The sequence below is a fragment of the Culex pipiens genome, chromosome 2, assembly GCF_016801865.2.
Source record: "Culex pipiens pallens isolate TS chromosome 2, TS_CPP_V2, whole genome shotgun sequence".
In the NCBI taxonomy this organism is placed as follows: domain Eukaryota; kingdom Metazoa; phylum Arthropoda; class Insecta; order Diptera; family Culicidae; genus Culex; species Culex pipiens.
Genome location: NC_068938.1, coordinates 199,656,827 through 199,677,567, shown reverse-complemented (window position 1 = coordinate 199,677,567; position 20,741 = coordinate 199,656,827). Strand labels below are relative to the sequence as shown.

Below are 20,741 nucleotides of genomic sequence, written 5' to 3'. Positions count from 1 at the left end.
GCTGCATTCAACAGTTTTAAATAACTTTGAAGAAGAATCCGTTTTACTACGCGGCAATGACCTCGTTACGATATAGTGAGGTGCAGTAAAGTACACCCAAACCAAACTCCGCTGACATTTAGTGATGACCAAGCTACTAACATTCGTTGGCAGGACCAATCTCTCATTGGACGTCACAGCGTACCTTCAATTACTTTACGTTGTCGTGCTATCTTGTCGCAAGTCGGTTTTGGACCAAAACGCCGTTTGTGCTGTTCTCAATGCCTCACCTTTTGACCGTCAAAGACCCCCAGAATTCGATTTCAATCCAGAGATATTCAATAAAAACCGAAAAACTCCGAGCATTCTTGTCACTCTTAATATGAAAGCAGTTTCATGCTTGTCGTGCTATCTTGACACAACCTGAAAATGTAAGTGTGACAACTAGCCAAAGGGATTTGAAGCCAGAACGCGTTTGACACACTTACATGCCCGAATACCGTAAACATTACTTCACAAGAAATCTTCTTTTCTTAGAAGCGTCAACCTGTGTATGTTCGTGATCGTTGTATTACAGATTCTGGAAAATTATAATTCTGTTACATTACATAAAATTCAAATGTCGTAGAAATGTAAGACAATTTCTACATCAATTTATCTCATGTTCTGCAATAATTCTGGAATATCTACGGTAGTAGTAGAAAAATAAGTAGCAAACATAATTTGATAAGTTGCTGTATACATAATACACTTAACTCACAGTTCTCCTAATTCACTTTATCACAGCAAAGCTGTGAACAAAAAAAAACGCTACCAAGCTTTGTCAAACGGTTCACGTCATAATTAACATAATTATGGTGGCATTGTTTCATCGAGATCGCACACAAACTCAGTCGAACGCACACTAACCAAAGCGTGAATTGACGACGTTGACACACTTCGTGTGTACCTTTCGCTCTCATTGAGGATAGACTGCCAACCTTATTTTTAGAACTTGTCGTAGGCCGCGGTACGAAATTAGTACATACAGCAAGGAATCACAAAGTGTTGTTTTCGTTTGGATAACCTATGACAACCCGGCAGCGATGGAAATATCTTCCTCAAAAGAGTTTCACTGAGTAGGGAAATTTCGAAAGAGTAGCTTTTCTCTCTTCCGCGAGATATCGTGAAATTTTGATTTCACTAATACATTTGCAGGAAAAACCTCATGCGTCATGAAAATATCGTTGACTCATTGATGTTCTTTTGATAGTTTGTTAGCGATTTTCTTCATTATGTTTCACCACGCCTCACTTTTATCAGTGTGAAAGGTTTGCAATTTAAGGTGAAATTTTGAATCTCACAAGTGAGGATCAACGCTAGGTTTGCCCAAACGAACGCGCCATCACTCTCTTGCGGCGTGCACTTGGCGTCTCGGCCGGCGGCCAAGTCTTGACCCGGATGACGCGCCGCGACAGTGATCTAGTTCTGAGGAGCTAAACCAGCCGGATTACCTCACTCACCTGATGCTTTTGCGTAATTGTTGTTTGGGTTTTGGTTTCTACTACAGCATCATTAAACGACGGAAACGCCACATCACGTGGCACGCGATTCACACTTTGCTTCCGACATCGCTAACATCTTTTACCCGATGATCGTGTGTTGTGTTGATGTGGTTGTTAGTGTTGTCGTAATTAAGGGCGCCATCGAACGTTTGTTTTGTTTTTTAATTTGTAATGTTTATGTTTGAATTTGTTGCAATGTGAATTCAAATCCGTAGAGGTTATTACAGTAGTTTTACATAAAACTCACTGAGAGTCAAATCACAATTTTGCGATATTCGAGAGCATTCCGATCTTACAAATACATTCACAGGTAAAACGTCAGCCGTCTACAAATATTTTGTCAACAATGTGATTTGTTAAAATATAACTCGCTTATTGATATTCTAAACGATGATAAGAAATTTCGCTTGCCAGAATGAAATGTTTAGATAATTTCATCGCAGTCCATAACAAATAAATGAGGACAACGATTTCTATCAAATTCGGTCACATTCAAAAAAAAACTATATTGAGATTGAACGCTCTGAACTCTCAAACTCTAGCTCTGCACTAGAATTCAATTTACGGCTATGCTAATTAAACCGTAACTCAACCGTGTCAAACAAATAAATCGCCCTCCGCGGTCACCCGGTCACAGGCGCGGTCCAGTCCGAAGCCATTGACCGTTTGACCAACTTCCGAATTTAATGGTTGAATTTTTGTTGCGATTGTTCGAGTTGATTAACTTCACCTCTCAACTGTTTGCGATGCCCCTAGCGTTGCTTTAATTCGTTGTAATAAATCTCCCACGGATTAACTCAGTGTGACAAATGCAGATCTGTTTGTTTCCCCTCCTTAATGGAGTCCACTTGTCTGTGGTTTGTGTCACACTCTGTTCGCTAATCTCGTTTCGCGCATTTCCCATCAGCTGGTGCGCGCTAAACCGCGGCGTTAGTATTTGTGTTTGTGTGTGTACTAAATAAATTAATACTTATCGGTGCCGCGACGATGGCGGTCGACCGTTTAGCCGAGCGTAATTAATTCTCTAGTTTCAATTAGATTAGCACTATCTCGGTCGGCGTATACGTCACAGACTGCGTGTGGTCACAGACAAGTCAGATTTTAAACAAAAATTAACTGAATTGTTATTCGAAGTTTCATGTCTGATTAATCTGTGGTTTGACATTTGGGCTATGGTCACATCATAGAAGCCGACCACTTCCTATCTATGTGAACATAAATCTGTACGAAACCACACGACCCGTTTTGGGGGGGATTCCACGAAAATATGTGCAGAATGCAACTTTTGTGACCACATTTTAATTGCGCACATACAGTACTCTCGGCTTAAACTTTGTCTGCAGAAATAAAGTAGTGCAAAAATATATAGCACGACTAGCTGTTTTATTGCAACCATTGTGCGATATACGAACTCTGTTATTGCTGGATGAAACTCATTATAAATTTCACTTGCAATCGTAAAACTTTAATGTACGTTACTAATTTAACCCTATCTTTTCTCGTTACAGGAACAAAAAATCAAATAGAAACACACCACCAGAACCAGTGATCGTAGTACAACTTAGCGTTTAGTCAATAGCAAACATCCCACTGATTTAAGGTGAGTTTAAGGGGATTGCCCTCGATCATTAGATTTTCATAAGGACTCAAATTGAAATATTTGGGTAGAGCTTTGAATTGATGTTAAACAATTCGTTCACCCCATTACAATATCTCATCTCAGTTGTCGTAGCATATCGCGAAAGGACACATGTAATCTAAGCTCTAGCCTTGGCGCCATGAATCATGGACCAGGCTGCTCGCCTCATGGAAAACAGTATAAGTAATGACTGTAATCTATCAGCGAGCGGAATTGTTGAAATATTGCTTGTACGCATCGACCCAGAAAACGTTACAGGCGAAATGCCCAAGTTCTCAGATTTGTTTCGACTGGCCCCAAAGTGGCTGTTTCCGAATTCCGTCCGCGGCACGCAACGTCCGTCATTCGTTGAAATTAAAACTCGAAATCCGTTGCCGATTCGTGACAGGTTCATGTTAACCTATACCTCCATAACATGCGGTTTTACCGTTGGGAACCTAGGTGCGTTCTCATGCGTGTCCGCACTCTCAGTAAGTCACGCTATCCACGTGGTTTGAAATTTGCAGTTGCTCTGCGCTTGCATTTTTCGCATATCATATTTTTTGGCGTCTCTCATGCGTGAAAAATGGCGTGTGCCCTGAGCGGAAGTCAAGTTTTAAGGCGAGCAGCAGTTATGCTGCAATTGATTTTCTTAATTTTCTTGATTTTGTTGATTTTGTTGATTTTCTTAATTTTCTTAATTTTCCTAATTTTCTTGATTTTCTTGATTTTTTTGATTTTTTTGATTTTCTTGATTTTCTTGATTTTCTTGATTTTCTTGATTTTCTTGATTTTCTTGATTTTCTTGATTTTCTTGATTTTCTTGATTTTCTAGATTTTCTAGATTTTCAAGATTTTCTAGATTTTCTAGATTTTCTAGATTTTCTAGATTTTCTAGATTTTCTAGATTTTCTAGATTTTCTAGATTTTCTAGATTTTCTAGATTTTCTAGATTTTCTAGATTTTCTAGATTTTCTAGATTTTCTAGATTTTCTAGATTTTCTAGATTTTCTAGATTTTCTAGATTTTTTAGATTTTTTAGATTTTCTAGATTTTCTAGATTTTCTAGATTTTCCAGATTTTCTAGATTTTCTATATTTTTTGGATTTTCTTGATTAGGTTAATTTTGTTGATTTGGTTGATTTTTTTGAATTTGTTGATTTTGTTGATTTTCTTGATTTTGTTGATTTGGCTGATTTTCTTGATTTTTGAATTTCTAAAAGTTGTAAAATTTGATTAACTACAAATTTTTAAATTTTCATGATTTTTTTTATTTCTTAAATTTGCTAAATCTGTTAAAACTGTAATTTTTATAATTTCTTTTTTTTTTATTTTCTTGAATTCGTAAACAAAGAGTGCATTGGATCGTTTACATAGTATTGCTTGTAAATCTTTAATTGAAATGTAGCTGGCTAGTTTCGCTTGGTTTTATATAGTGCAATGCTCTGAATGAAACAAAAATTTTAAATCTCCTACAAATGGTAATTTTTTAACAAAATACCGTGACTTTTTTTTTCAAATAAAAAATAGAGGATCTAACTGTAATTTGTTCAGAGTTATGACAATTTCGCCAAAAAAATCGGTGGGTGATTTTTTTTGGCTAATGAGGGTTCCTTAATTCCAAGTGCCAGTAATTTGCGTAAGCTGTACTATATAATCTTTTACCGCGGTGACTCACCCCACCCCCTATGGAAAGTACTCAAAACTTATCATTTGCGAGCGATTTCAATTTCGCGCCATCTTCATCGTGTCTGCAGTGCATTTTATATGCAAATTCCCATTATATGTAAATATACGCAATGTGCCTTTCCTTGGCGGGCGGCATCAAACCACTATCAAAGATAATTGCTTTATTACATTGGCTTGAATCCAAAGCAAAACCAACACCACACCACACCATCATCAGTCACATCGACGTCGTCGAAGAGTGTGATGATTTCCAGACTAGATGTAGACCAAAGACATCACCACCATCATATACGATTTCTTATCAGTCATGTCGCTTGTGTGTGTGTGTCAGACAGAGGTACTCATTAAGATAATTATAGTTGAGCGTTCTTCTCTACCTGCCGGGCTTTGGTGGCAAAGTGAAAGTTAATTAAGCTTCTGGGAAGTTTTTTTTTTTTTCATTTCTCGAGTCTTTCGACTAATAGGCAAATGAAAGCGATGACAGAATCAATCGGTTTTATGTCGAAGGAGACTCTCTTGGGGCGAATTGAGTTGAAATGACTTTTACATTAATGTTTGTTTACTTTTACCATCAGCTGATTACGGTTTTATCGCTGCTCATTAATCACGTCGGTGGAAGCTGGTTGGGTTGTTTGACATTTGTAGCAATTAGTCATCGTCTTTGGTCGCTTTCGATTAGGGCTCTAAACACAATTGCTTTGCAAATAACTGAATAAAACAAAGATTAATCAGTCTGCTTTTGCGTATTTTTACACTTTAGTGTCAACTGGGGACTAATAAAAAGATAAATAATGTTGCTTCTTGGTGTAGCTCTTGTTCTCTTTGTAGCTGACCTCTAGCTCTGTATGAGTTATGACACACAGACAATCCCATTCTGAGCAAATGTTGCGTGTTTTATTCGATGTCAGCTGGTGGAAAACGTAATTCCTTTATCGTTCTACAGTTCCACAGAGGAGAGTCTGCGGTAATCCCACCCTGAGACGAACCTTGAAACTAATTGCCCTCATTAGTCATCATGACTAGAGGTTCACCATAAGATTTGCTTTTTCTGTTGATCTCGATTGTTTGCGGAATGCTAATCTTTGTTCTGAGCAAAATCAGCTTCTGCTTATACTTAGAAGTTAAAATATTTCCTCAACCATAAATGCCAAAATCCCCGTCCAAACATTCTCAAAATCCAGGTTATTACTGCGCCGAGCAACCATTCATTTTAACCCAATTAGCCGCACCTTTATCGTGGCGACATTCTGTCGCTTTGACACCATTTCAGCCCGGTCCTTTGGCCTGATTTGTTTGTTTTCATGTGGCAGCTCGCTGTGACACTTTGTGTTCCATCGCCTCGAGTGGTGTGTTGTGTATGGAAAATCCGTCGATTTTCTTCTCCTCCCCATAATCCAAAGAAAAAGTGTAATCAATTTTCCGTTTCCTCCTCGGCTGTGTCCTCAATTCCGGTTGGTTCCTCAAACCCTTAAGCTTTTGGGTGACCACACAAACGAAAGCCCGACCCGAATCTAGGTCGTCAGCAGTTTTTCCGTATGGATTTTTCCACCCCACCAAGCAGCAGCAGCTACCCATATAGCTAGCTGGGACATGCTAGAGCACTTTGCAGTCCTGTGGAGCTTTAGGCGGTCGCAGAGTAGGGCTAAAGGGTGGGGGAAGTGTTTCTTCGTTGTTGGGTTATGAAAAATCACCCTGGAATGTCCTGTGGTGACACATAAAGTTGAATGTATTTCCCGATTAAGACAAAATGATTAGTTACTCAATTTATCATTCAATAAATTATTGAGAAGAGGAAAATCACTTCGGGACTAAATAATTCTAAGAAGATTGGATAACGATTTTTTTTGATACAGAATACTTATCTACAACATCTATTATTTGAATTGACGTCAGCCTGGAACCTCATAAAAGTAGAAATATTTCCTCGAACTAAGCTCAGGACTAAGCACATCCGCTGGTTGATAACGTTTTCTGATCGAATTTCTCAGGAAAGGCTTCGACATCAAAGGTAAACGAGTCAAATTTTAGTCGAATTGCAAAATACCTGGAAATATTGCGCGATGTGGAAGAACGTATTAAAAAACTTTCCAGTACTTGTTAACGTTTCCACCTATTCGTGCGTTCCCTTTGAAGTCATTTTGCTAAAAGTAATAGATGAGACTCCTTTGGACATTTTTAATGAATAGGTAAAATCATTTGAAAGTTATACACGGAGAAAAAAGAGTTCCCAAAATCGTCAAAAACGTACCATGGGATTTGAACACTTTGTTCGTGGTTCGCATTTTCATGAACGCTTGTTCACGATTTTGGGAACTCTTTTTTCTCCGTGTACATACAGTCCAGACTCGATTATCCGAAGGCCTTGAAAAAAATTCACTTCAGATAATCAAATCTTCGGATAAATCGAATCACGAAAAAAATTGTTTTAGTTGTCTTTTTTATGGTCAGTTTAAATTACGGTAAAACTACAAGTGTTTAATTAAGAGCCATATTTTCGCTAGGGGGCACGGCTTTGTTCTAGAGGTCGTATCGATGAGCTCCGATTTTGATGAAACTTTCAACGTTTGTTGGTCTACAAAAAATATGAACTCATGCCAAATATGAGCCCTCTACGATACGAGGAAGTGAAGTAAAATATCAATTCAAAATTTTGCAAAAATGTTCAAAAATAATAGACCAAATTTTTTAAACTCTCATAACTCAAGTTTGGCAATACGTAAACCTGCTCGCTTGGTTTCATTTGAAAGGTTTTTACATGCACTACAACTTCGACTTTGAATAACATCTGTCGGATACTTACCTTCAGAGATAATTTTTTTGTTTGATTGCCATAAGTCCACTGCGACCATTTATTTGATCTATTGTCGACCTGCTGATCTATTTTTAGATCTGCAGAGGGTGCCAATTTGCTGTTCTTGGGCATTTGGGGAACAAAGCACACGCGCTATTGTTGAGCAAGTGTGTTGATCTGTCCACACGCCGTAACATTTTTCCTTTCCTCTGTGCTGTTGTACTTTCCATATGTGTCGCTAGAACTGAAGTGCACTTTTTTATTACGCTACTTAGGATGTGTTCCCAGTGAAATCCCAAAAGCCCGGGACTCTTGCTAAGCAGTTTTTTTTTGTCCCTCCAAGCACATTTTGCGGTTGGGCCCAGCGCACTCCGCAGATGCAAATATACAGAGCACAGCCGGTCCTCGAAACATGTGAAAAGTACGAGGAAAGGTGGTGCCAAGCCATGTGGGTTTCAAACCACGACCTTCCGTTTATCAGAGATATTTACTAATTACTGAAAAGTCGTGATTTTTAAAAAAAATGTCGTATCTTTCTTTAAAACGGAGATACCACCATACCCTATGTGGCGAAATTGAGGCATGGCTAGCACTCTAAGTCTACAATAATAACTTTTTGGTACCTACGATTGTGGTAAAAAAATCAATAATTCTTTGAAAATCCTTTTTTTTAAATTAAATTTTACAATTCCATCAAACTCAAAACAATGTTTCGATATGAAATCGTTCTTGTTGAGTCTCAATTTTATCACCGAATATGTTTATACGCTGGAGATGTTAAATATGGCTTATTTTGATACAAGACTTTTTACATCAGTTTTCATTCAAAAAAACTATTATTTTAGGAAGAAAGTATATACGTCTGTCTTTAATTATATGAACTTGGTTTGATGTCATCAGATTGGGCATTAATATAAACATTACTAAGGTAAAGTCCATATCATTTCTTTTTATTTTTCGTTAGTGACAGTTTAATTTATAAATAAAGTTTGCATGATATAAGTATATGATAAATTCAATATTGTTCCATTATATAATAAGATAAAGTGTAATTCCAGAGCCCACTTTGTTTTTCTGCCGTTTCCTAAAAAAAGTATATATATATATATATATATATATATTTATTTATATAAAATTCAATAGGCTTGAATAGATGTTATTGATATCACCATATAAAGAAATATTTCCAAAGAAATTTCATGTCATAAATTTAGTTCTCTATAGTTTCTAATAGTGTAGTAACAAAGTCCTGCTTTGTTTTTCAGAAGCTTCCTGAAAAAAATAATAATAATTAAAATGCAATTGATTTCTTTATATGTTATTTGTTATTCACCGTGTATAAATTATCAGATTTTTCAATCATTTGGATGTGTTCATCACGTACATCAGACAATTTCAGTTTGTTTTGTTTGTAGAGCATTGCAAATCTAGCAAATCGACGTCGTCGTGCTATCTTGTCGCACCCGCCATTTTGACGTTCCGAGAAAAACGCGTTTTAATGTTTGACCTTGAATAAACAAAAACGAAAGCACGCAATGTAAACAATAACAAACACGTTTTGTTTGGCTGACCATTCTGTGCATTGTCCCGAAGTTTGGTTGAAGTTGGTTGCTGGAGTCCCGAGTTATAATTAATAATGTTTACGGTAGTCTAACTTGTACGTGCGTCAAACTCATCCTGACCTGAAATCCCTTTGCTCTTTGTCGCACTTACATCAATTTTCAGGGAGTGACAAGATAGCACGACAGGATTGAAACTTCTTTTATATGTAGAGTGACAAAAATTTTCGGAGCTTTTTTGGTTTTCATTGAATATCTCAGGATTGAAATCGAATTTTGGGGATCTGTGAAGGTCAAAAGGTGAGGCATTGTGAGCTGCACAAAATGGCGTTCTTAACTCAATTTGGTCCAAAATGCACGTACGACAAGTTAGCACGATGGCGACGAAATAGTGATTTAATTTGCTCTGTAGTAATATATTTTTGTGTGGAAAACTCTTTTTCTCCAGTTACAGCATCTCTTTTCGAACGCATTGCTTGTTACAACAGCAATAAAGATAATAGTTTTTAAAATAGTTTCAGCTTGTATTCACAAGCATTTTTTTATTTTTTCAATTCAGTTATTGGAATAAGTTTGGCATAAAAAGCTTAAAGATATGTCAAATTATGCCATATTTAACATCTCCAGCGTATAAACATATTCGGTGATAAAATTGAGACTCAACAAGAACGATTTCATATCGAAACATTGTTTTGAGTTTGATGGAATTGTAAAATTTAATTAAAAAAAAAGGATTTTCAAAGAATTATTGATTTTTTTACCACAATCGTAGGTACCAAAAAGTTATTATTGTAGACTTAGAGTACTAGCCATGCCTCAATTTTGCCACATAGGGTATGGTGGTATCTCCGTTTTAAAGAAAGATACGACAATTTTTTAAAAAATCACGACGTTTCAGTAATTAGTAAATATCTCTGGAGGTAAGTATCCGACAGATGTTATTCAAAGTCAAAGTTGTAGTGCATGTAAAGACCTTTCAAATGAAACCAAGCTAGCAGGTTTACGTATTGCCAAACTTGAGTTATGAGAGTTTAAAAAATTTGGCCTATTATTTTTGAACATTTTTGAAAAATTTTGAATTGATATTTTACCTCACTTCCTCGTATCGTAGAGGGCTCATATTTGGCATGAGTTCATATTTTTTGTAGACCAACAAACGCTGAAAGTTTCATCAAAATCGGAGCTCATCGATGCGAGCAGCGTGCCCCCTAGCGAAAATCTGGCTCTTAATCTTGAATTTTATTTTGCTGAGCTCAACCTATTCTAATTTTTTTGCCATTGAAAAATTCTTATGTTTTAATGATTCTGTAGAATTAGAGGTGGGCAAAAAAAGAGCGAGCCGCTCAAAAAGCCGGTCCACTGAAAAGAACGAAAGAACCGTGGCTCACAAAAAAGAACCATGGTTCTTTTTTAAACTCGGGTCTTTTGAAATAACCGTTCCAAGATGGCATGATTTTTGCTATAAATAAAATTTATTGAATTTCCAAAAAAAAAATAGTATTTAATTTGTTTTTGAGAATTGAAAATGCAATTTCAAATATTTCAATGCTCATAAAATTTATCTCAAAGTAAATGATTTTCTAAACGAAATGAAAAAAGTTTTTCATTGTACAACTGATTGTATATTAAAGTATGACCGGAATACAAATTTGAGCATTTCAAATTGCATAATTTGTAAAATGTTACCACAAAAATCCACTGAATAATTTAGATATTTTGGGGAAAAAAATCCTTTTGTCCGATTAAACATTAGCGTTTATAGACTTTATCGATTAAATCGGAATGTAGAAATGAGTTCACAGAATATTTTCTCCAAATAAAATATCAGCATTAGTTCGAAATATACGCAATTTTACAATTAATAGCAATTTTTCCAGCATCCTAGATTTCCCTGGGTCTTGTAAAGTCAAGGGGCATGATTTGATCCTAGTGCATTAGTTAAAATTTGGGTAAACATTCTTTTTTATAAGCACTATGGACACCATTTCATGCTACGAGAACTCGCTTTGCCGCTGTCTTCGTGAACTAGGTAGTTCTCCGATAGTGAAAATATCACAATTGCACAAGACACCGCTGCTTCTGTGACTTTTTCACTATCACAATGTGGGTTTTAGGTTGGGACTTCAGGATAGTACAATTGATTTGTTGCTTAGCATTAGCATTTAAAATAAATCTGTATGCTTTCCAAATCTATTTGATGACAAATTTAGTTGCTTGTTAATTGTTAAGTTAGAGTAATGCTGTCAATAAACTTTGATTGTTGTAGAATACTAGGCATTCTTTTATGTCAAATTGTCCATAGAGTCTCGATCAATCAATAATGTAATGATATCGGACAAAATTCGTTGATCTGTTGAACTAACGGTTTTCGGATTATGGTTGTATTGACCATTGTTGCGAATCGAGGAACTACGGATCTTTTGACGTAAATGGTAATTTGTTTTTCAAATCGCGATTTCTATCCTATTTGTATATCAGTTCACAAATTTTTATTGTTTTTTTTTTTTTTTTTTTTTTTTTTTTTTGATAGAAGTAGTACTGCAACAGTTAAAGGAACTGTTAGTTTTGAACATTAAAATTAGAGGATTTTAGATTAAAATTTAGATTTTCAATCCAAAGTAGTTAGCAAATGAATATTTGGACTTAAATAAATAATTGAATAAGCTGGACTTATGAATAACACACAACTGTGCATTTATTCTAGAGTCAGATCCATACAGCGTCAGTGTTTATTTGGTCGAAGTGTACTAATTCATTGGCAGATCTGATTCTAGTTGTAATGTACGACAAGACTACTGACGGACGTGACAGGACGAGGGCCCAGTTTAGAGGTTTCAACATCAACGATGTGCGGCTGGTCCACCCTCCAAAAAAAAAAAAATCCAGCATCCTAGATTTAAGTTTAGATGCCATTAAATTACTCGAATGTTTAGGTTCGAATAGAAATCTTGACATAGAGACCACCAACCCTATCGTTTTGAATGTGAAATAACTTATAAAATCACACGATTCTTAAAACCTTTTCATCCAAATTTTGAAAAAGAGCGAAAGAGCCGTTCAAAAAAGCGGCTCTTTTAATGAGCGAACGAAAATGAGCGGCTCCTAAAAAAGAGCGGTTTTGCCCACCTCTATGTAGAATAGTGTATTTCATCTTTCCTTTCAAAGCCAATCTTTCCAAAAACTCCCGCAGGGTTCACTGTGATCAACCAACCAGCTAACGACGAACGGACATCCAGGAGAACTATCCACTATGCCATCGTTACGCGAGAATCTGCCCCCGGAGGGAGTCAGTGTTTGCCTTTCTGTAGCCGGGGCCACTTGAAACATTTTTCCTCCATTTTTGTGTCTTGTGTCTCCTTCAATGATGGGTTCACGTTTCACCAGTCAGCATTGGTGCTTCGCTTCTGCTATACTAGGTCAGCTAGCTGTGTTATCTACTGGATGGTAGTTTGAAGCTTTTGCTGCTGAAATATTTACGAGGCGCACTATAGCTTTCGGAACTCGACGTTGCTACGGGGTTGGGAGTTATTTTCCAGGGAAATTTTCCTGGGGTTGGGCTGTGCAAACAAGTTCTGAGTGCTGTCGTAAAGTGCAGATGTTGTTGTTGTCAAGAGTCCTGTTGTCGTGCTTGGCATTGTCATACCCTGCACACTCTAGAACACTAATTGCCGCAAAACATCCCAAAAGGTGTGTCTCGTGACAATGTAATACTGTAGTTTGGTCTTGTGTTTGAAACTCAAAAGCAAATTTTCAATTTACCAAACGATTGTGTAACTTTCCCCAAGGGCAGAAAGTGTGTTACCGGCATCGTCAGCAGAAAAAAAATAACACCAAGTCACTTCCCTAACCCACGAACACCTGAGAGCCAAGTCGTGCTCCACTCTTGGTCCCGTCAAGTATTAGGTAGAGAAGAAGACTCAACATCACCAGCAGCAGCAGCCGGTAACAATCAATTTACGAACAACCTTGAAACTCTTTTTTGCTCCGGCGTTGCGAATTTTTTTTTCGCCGCACCACGCTGTGCTATTATTAAATTATTAAACCATAATTTCCGCTTGTTCCTCGGCGATTCCTCCACATCGCCGGCTAGATTCCCTGCCGGTGGCCATTACTTGGTTCCCGCGCCGGGTGTTTGTTTTGGCTTAATTTTCCATTTTGCCCCATTCATCCCCAGCTCTCCCTCTAGAGCCAATCTCCCCGCTGGAGTGGAGTGGCCAGATTTCGCTACTGCTGGGTATTTAAATCTCCAACATATGATTTGGCCGGTGAGGGAACCGCGGGAAGATCAGAAACGATGATGGTCTGACAACGAATTGGACTCCCGCGGCAGTTGATGAACTTTCAATTTAATCGCTTCTTAAGGTGCTTTGTCGTGAGTGGATTGAAATTAGAAAGTTTTTTGTTCTGAGAATTTGCTGGAAATCGTTTTTTAATTACTATACAATCTAATTTTCCGAAAAATTATGCCATTTTGGAGCTTGTCTAAAGAAAAAATGTTGCAAATGAGATGGGACCACATTTGGGTTGTTAGAATATTAGGGTGGTTCAAGTGTTTCAGAAAATCTAACTTTTCAGAGGTAAAATTTCAAAATCACCAAAAAATTTTTTTTTAAATCAGTTGCTTCTTTTTTAATCAGGAGTCCGATGTGATGTTACGGCGAATTGTAAAACTTTGACCTTTCTAAAAACCGTCCAACTCCGAGCAAGTAGAAAAGTGACGCTTCCCGTGTTCCAAAAGATTTCTTCGAGAGATTTTTTGTAAAACCCGTTTTACCCCACTAACCCACCTGCTTGCCAACAACTCACAAAGTAACATTGCTTCGGCAGAAGTCTCAGCGGGTGGTCGTGTTTTTTCGCGGTGTGTTTGGCGCGTTTTTTCACGGCGATTCCGAGGCGTGTGCGAGCGGACAAGCCCGTTCCGGTGGTCAGAGAGGCCACAATCTGGTCGTCGTGGACACGGCGGCGGTGCAGCAGCGGAAGAGGAACGAGTTCCTGCATCCGAGCAGCAGCAGCAGGAGGAGTGAGCAGCAGCGGCCGCGGAGGCAGCTGAGGCGAGAGACGGTCGTTGGTCGGTGGAACCGGCCCCGGAGAGTCGACTGCGGTCGGCGGACCAGTTTTCGGCCAGGCCAGGTCGGAGACAACCCCGTTGTTTACGTGGCTGGCAGCAGGCAGCACAACAACAACAACAAGCGCGCGCAAACGAGCTTCCCGCGCATCCCGCTGCGGGCGGCAGCCAGTGCGGCCAGTTCGGCGGTGAGTGCGAAAGGCGAGTTAATTAGTTTTTTTTTTTCGCTCATAGTTTTTTTTTTTTTTTTGTTAGTCATTTTTTTTTCTCTTCTTCCTTGGGTTTTTTTTTTCTTTTTCGCGTAAATCTTGATTAGCTTTTGTATTAGTTTTTCTTTCGTTTTTCATTCCAACCATGGATCCGGATGAGGACCAGGTGGAAAAAATGTCCGAGTCCGAAGACTGGGACACGGACAACGAGGGTGAAGTTGATCCTCTCCCAGGAGTGCCTTCTAACCAAACCGCGTTGGAACTCTACGGAAAGGACACCAAGGTCGTTGTGAAGGGCACTGGCGGGCGCAAAGCGAAGAAACGCAAGTCTCGACTGTCTCCGAAACCATACCCAAAACCTGATCCCACTCCCCCTCCAACACAAAAACCGGATCCAGCTCTTCCACTGAATCCAAGTCCTCTGGTTCCAACAAATCCAACTCCTATTCCAACGAATCCAACCCCTCCGATCCCGCCAAATACGAATCCAATCCCACCGGCACCAACCCCTCCGATTCCGCCAAATCCGAATCCTATTCCACCGGCACCAACCCCTCCGATCCCTCCAAATCCAAATCCACCAGGTGACAAGGAAAGACCAGTTCAAGCTCGCGCTCGCCAGTACGTGGGGGGCTCGCAGACGGAGTGGGTGGTCTTCTTCCGGCCCAAACAAAAACCCCTTAACTTCGTTCGGATCACAAAAGATCTGCATATCCATTATCCTGGGCTAGTACAATGTACTAAGCTGAACAAGAGCAAGCTCAGCGTGATCGTGAACTCCGCGGAGGAAGCTAACCAGATCGTGAAAGACATTCGGTTCTGTGTCGAGTACCGTGTTTGGATTCCGGCCCACAAAGTCGAAATCGACGGCGTGGTGACCGATGACAGTCTGTCGCTTGTCGACCTCTCAAGGGCGGTGGGACGCTTCAAGAACCCTAAACTTCCAGCTGTGGAGGTACTCGAGTGCCGGCAACTGGGCAACGTCACCACCGAGGGTGGCAAGAAGAAGTTCATTCCTTCTGCCTCGTTCCGGGTGACTTTTGCAGGGTCAGCTCTGCCGGACTACATTGAGCTGTACAAACTTCGGCTTCCAGTTCGATTGTACGTTCCGCGTGTGATGAGCTGCGAAAACTGCCAGCAGTTGGGACACACCAAGACCTACTGCAGCAACAAGAGCAAGTGCTCAAAGTGCGCAGGCCCCCACAAGGACGTGGAATGCCAAAAGCAGGCTGAAAAATGCCTACTTTGTGGCGGGGAACCGCACAAAACTCGGCAGTGCCCAAAGTACAAGGAGCGCGAGGACAAGATGAAGCGATCCTTGAAGGAACGCTCCAAGAAGTCCTTCGCGGAAATCCTTAGCCAGGCGAACCAATCCAATCGTTTCGCCCCCTTGGCAGATGATTCGGGAGACGAGGAAAACGAGGAGGAAGTCCTCTTCCGGAGAGACGAGGAAAGTGACTCTTCCGGACCAAATCCGAAGCGCAAAAAGGTTTCCAAGTCCACAAAAGCCGCTGGCGGCAAGGGTAAGGAAAGTGACTCGTTGAACTTCGAGGAGGATTTTCCTTTCGGTCCGTCAGGTAAGCCCGCTCCGAAGCCGGCACCGATACCTCTCAAGCCGCTGAAGCCCGTTCCCAAGCTGCCAAAGATCCCCCTAAAACCGGTTCCTCAACCAAATCCGATCACCGATGCCTTCAAAGGAGTCCTTACTTTTTCCACAATCGTGGAATGGCTGTGCTCTTTTGTGAGTGAACCGACGCGTTTAATCATAAAGCGGTTTGAGCCTCTCGCTAGACACATCGGGAAACAGCTTGCTAGCACGATGCCCCTCTTGTCGTTCATTTCCTTTGATGGGTAATACACCAAAAACGAAAAATGGCATCTCCATTCTACAATGGAATTGTAGAAGTTTAACCCCCAAGTTAAACGATTTTCAACAATTCGCATTCGAACGGGACTGTGATGTGTTTGCGCTGAGCGAAACGTTTCTTATCGGAGATGAGACGCCAGCTTTCCGGGGGTACAACATCATCACAGAGAGCAGGGCAGGGCCAAATAGAGGTGGAGGCGTACTGATTGGGGTCAGGAAATGCCACACTTTTAGAAAGGTCACGCTCCCGAAGCTAGGAGGAATCGAAGCAGTCGCAGTACAGGCCAGGATCAGAGGACTGGACATTTGCATTGTGTCCGTCTATGTTCCCCCACAGGTGTCGTTAACTCGACAAAAGTTGTGGGGTATGCTTGAGCTGTTGCAGGCACCGCGACTGGTTCTGGGTGACTTTAATCTTCACAGCACCGAGTGGGGAAGTCACAAGACAGACCCTCAAGCATATCTGATTCATGAACTGTGCGACGACTTCCAGATGACCCTCCTAAACAGGGACAAGCAAGTTACGCGGATTGCAACACCACCAACGCCAACTACGTCCGGTACGAAGGCGAGTGCCATCGACTTGTCGCTTTGTTCCAACAGTCTGGCAGTTCTTTGTGACTGGAACGTGCTTCAAGATCCTCGTGGCAGTGATCATTTGCCGATCGCTATTCTGGTTAGCCATGGCCCACAGCAATCGACAACGGTGGAGATGCCTTACGATCTGACGCGAAATATCGACTGGAAACAGTACGCGGAGGCAGTCTCCATTGGAGTTGAGTTGCGAGCTGGGTTGGCACCGCTTGAAGAATATGCGTTTCTGGCTAATATGATCTATGACAGTGCGGTACAAGCTCAGACGAAACCCGTCCCGGGACCATACATCCGAACGCGCCCTCCACTTCCCTGGTGGGACAAGGAGTGTACGGATCTCTCGGCGGCCAGGTCTGTAGCTTATGTGGACTTCTGCAAGTGTGGATCCCCAGCGAACTTCCAAAGGTATAGAGCTCTTGATCGCAGGTACAGTAATACTCTGAAGCGGAAGAAGCGAATGTACTGGCGGGAGTTCGTTGAAGGACTACCAGCAGATACGTCCATGAGCACTCTGTGGCGCGTTGCGAGGGCCATGCGTAGAGGTTCCGTTCCGAACGAGAGTGTGGAACAATCGGACAAGTGGATATTGGATTTCGCCAAGAAGGTGTGCCCGGACTCGGTGCCGACACAACCATCATTCGACGTTGTTGATGGGAGCGATTCTAATCCTCCCTTCTCGATGGTAGAGCTCTCCATAGCACTATTGACGGGCAACAACACTGCTCCTGGTCCGGACAAGATCAAGTTCAGCTTGCTGAAGAATCTTCCGGACGTCGCCAAGCAGCGTCTGTTGAAACTGTTCAACACGTTGGTGGAGCAGAACGTAATTCCACACGAATGGCGACAGGTACGGGTGGTTGCCATTCAAAAGCCCGGTAAGCCGGCGTCCGACCACAACTCGTATCGTCCAATCAGCTTGCTGTCGTGTCTACGCAAGTTGCTGGAGAAGATGATCCTCGACCGCCTCGAACCATGGATGGAACGAGAGCACTTGCTGTCTGACACGCAGTACGGCTTCCGGAGAGGCAAGGGAACAAGCGACTGTCTAGCCTTGCTGGCCACAGGGATCGACATAGCCCGTGGTAAGAAACAGCAAATGGCTTCTGTCTTTCTAGACATCAAGGGTGCATTCGATTCAGTCTCCATCGATGTGTTGGGAGTAAAGCTGCGGCGGAGCGGTCTCAATCCGACGATGTGCAACTTCCTCATCAATCTGTTGTCAGAAAAACACATGCACTTTGTGCAAGGTGATCTGGCAATCACCCGGATAAGTTACATGGGTTTGGCACAAGGCTCACGGCTTAGTCCATCCATGTATAACTTCTACGTCAGCGATATCGATGATTGCTTGACCGGAGACTGCTCCCTTATACAGTACGCAGATGACGCAGTGGTTTCAATTGCTGCCAAGAAGGAAGTCGATCTGCTAGAACCCTTGCAAGATACTCTGAACAACTTGGCCCATTGGGCAGTTGGAAAGGGTATTGAATTTTCTCCGGAGAAGACGGAACTGGTCGTTTTTACGGGGAAGTATGAACCGCCGCAGCTCAATCTTTCTCTCTCGGGAAAGACTATCGAGCAGTCGGACCACTTCATGTACATGGGTACCATCTTTGATCAAAAGGGAACATGGGGGAAGCACATTAACTACCTGTAGCAAAAGTGCCTGCAACGAACTAATTTTCTGCGCAGTGTCTCTGGCAACCGGTGGGGTGCTCATCCTTCTGACCTGCTTCGACTGTACAAGACAACGATACTCTCGGTGCTGGAATATGGCAGTTTCTGCTTCCAGTCAGCTGCGAAATCACGCTTGTTGGTTCTCCAGCGGATACAGTACCGAAGTCTTCGCATTGTCTTGGGATGCATGCACTCAACTCACAACATGACCCTCGAGGTCTTGGCGGGAGTGTTGCCTCTGCGAACTCGTTACTACGAACTGTCTTACCGGTTCCTGATCCGGTGTGATTACAGGAATAAACTGGTAATTGACAACTTTGAAACGTTGCTGAACCTTCACGTTGAGTCTCGGCGCATGCTTCTATATTATGACTTTATGTCATCGTGGGAGTGGAGCCCGAGCACAACGGTACAGCGCACGCCTCCGTTAACCAGCAGCACCCTGATTGGTTTCGACACGTCCATGAAAGCCGATACTCGCGGTATCCCAAACCATCTTCTGCGGGGGGTTGTACCGTCGATCTTCGCATCAAAGTACAACCATGTTCCTCCAAACAACAGATTCTTCACCGATGGCTCCAAGCTCGACGGCTGTACGGGCTTCGGTGTTTATCATGAATCTTATCAGCTGTTCTTTAAACTGAAGGACCCGAGTTCGGTTTACGTCGCAGAGTTAGCCGCGGTTTACTGCGCACTGCGAATCATCGAGACCATGCCACCTGACCACTACTTCATCTTCACCGATAGCTTTAGCTCTGTTGAGGCTATCCGGTCTCTGAAGCCGACCAGGGAGTCTGCGTTTTTCCTCACGGAGATACGCAAGACTTTAAACAACCTGGCGGCTCAGTCCTTCAGCATCACGGTGGTGTGGGTCTGCGCTCATTGCTCGATTCCGGGTAATGAGAAAGCGGACTTGCTCGCCAAGAAGGGTGCTGAGAGTGGAGACATTTTTGAAAGGCCAATCAGCCTACAAGAATGCTACGGTTTGCCGAGGCAGCGTGCGCTTCTGGATTGGCAAAAACAATGGGACGATGACACCAAGGGACGTTGGATGTATTCCATACGACCTAAGGTGCAAAGAAAAGCCTGGTTCAAGGGAATGGACTTGACGCGTGGATTCATCAGAACGATGTCCCGCCTTATGTCGAACCATTACTCGTCCAAGGCTCATCTGTACCGTATCAACATGAGTGATACGAACCTTTGTGACTGTGGGCAGGGTTATCAGGACATCGACCATCTCGTATGGGCGTGTCCAGATCACCAGGCTCACAGAATTAATTTGAAAGATACCCTCAGGGCCCGAGGAAGACCACCAGAAATCCCGATGCGAGACGCGCTATCTCAACTAGACCTTGATGTTCTCTATCCTATCTATCAGTTCCTCTCAGATTCCAAAATATCTATTTAGTTTTCTTCCAGTTAGTTTCCCTTCAGTTAGTTTTCCTCTAGTTAGTATAACTCGCCTTCGCACAAAGCCGTCGTTTCTGGTTGCACCGGAAGCAAAGCAAGATCGCCCCAGCAGCTGGACACCGAGTTGCGGCTGAGGACACAAGCAAAGGCCAGCAGAGCCAACCAAGACTCCTACACAATCCCCCTTCCCATCCCACGCCTTGTCTTTAACATCAATCCCTTCCCTACTAACCCCGAGTAGGCCGCGGGTAATCGGCTCCCCTCCCACTAACATTTACACACAAGATCCTCTGTAATTATTAAGTTTTTTGTAATTACAAAAGCCGACTCGGTCCTAACCAGGTCCCAGTACCGAAAAGGACCTAATAAAAATAATTTTATGAAAAAAAAAAAAAAAAAAAAACTCACAAAGTAAAAGACTCACGCTGCTGCCGCCGCCGCCGACCAAAACAACCGATTCCTTAAGAACCGCGAAGAAGTCAAAATTTGAACACGGCTCGTCCGCGGGTTCTAAATATAGTCCCGGGGCGGGCGCGTCTAAAAAAAGACTAATTTTCCCAATTTCGCGTCTCAGTCTACCAGCATCTGAAGAAGTGTGCGTGTGTGTGTGTCTTTGGGAGTCTATTTTAGGATCCCCCACGCACCACCCCCACTGCCACTATCCTTCCGGGAACTGCTCCCGTTATTTTTGGAGCGAGTGGTCGAGGGGGAGGAGTACGTGTGAGAGACGAAATTT

General features: G+C 41.8%; 1 non-coding gene across 2 annotated transcripts in view; it reads left to right on the top strand.

Annotated features, from left to right (window-relative positions):
• LOC120425519 (uncharacterized) overlaps positions 1–20,741 on the top strand; it is a 111,931-nt gene that overhangs the window by 52,268 nt on the left and 38,922 nt on the right. For both annotated transcript variants that reach the window (XR_008212013.1, XR_008212014.1), the window contains one exon: positions 3,032–3,123. This is a non-coding gene — a transcript (uncharacterized LOC120425519). The remainder of the gene's footprint in view (positions 1–3,031; positions 3,124–20,741) is intronic.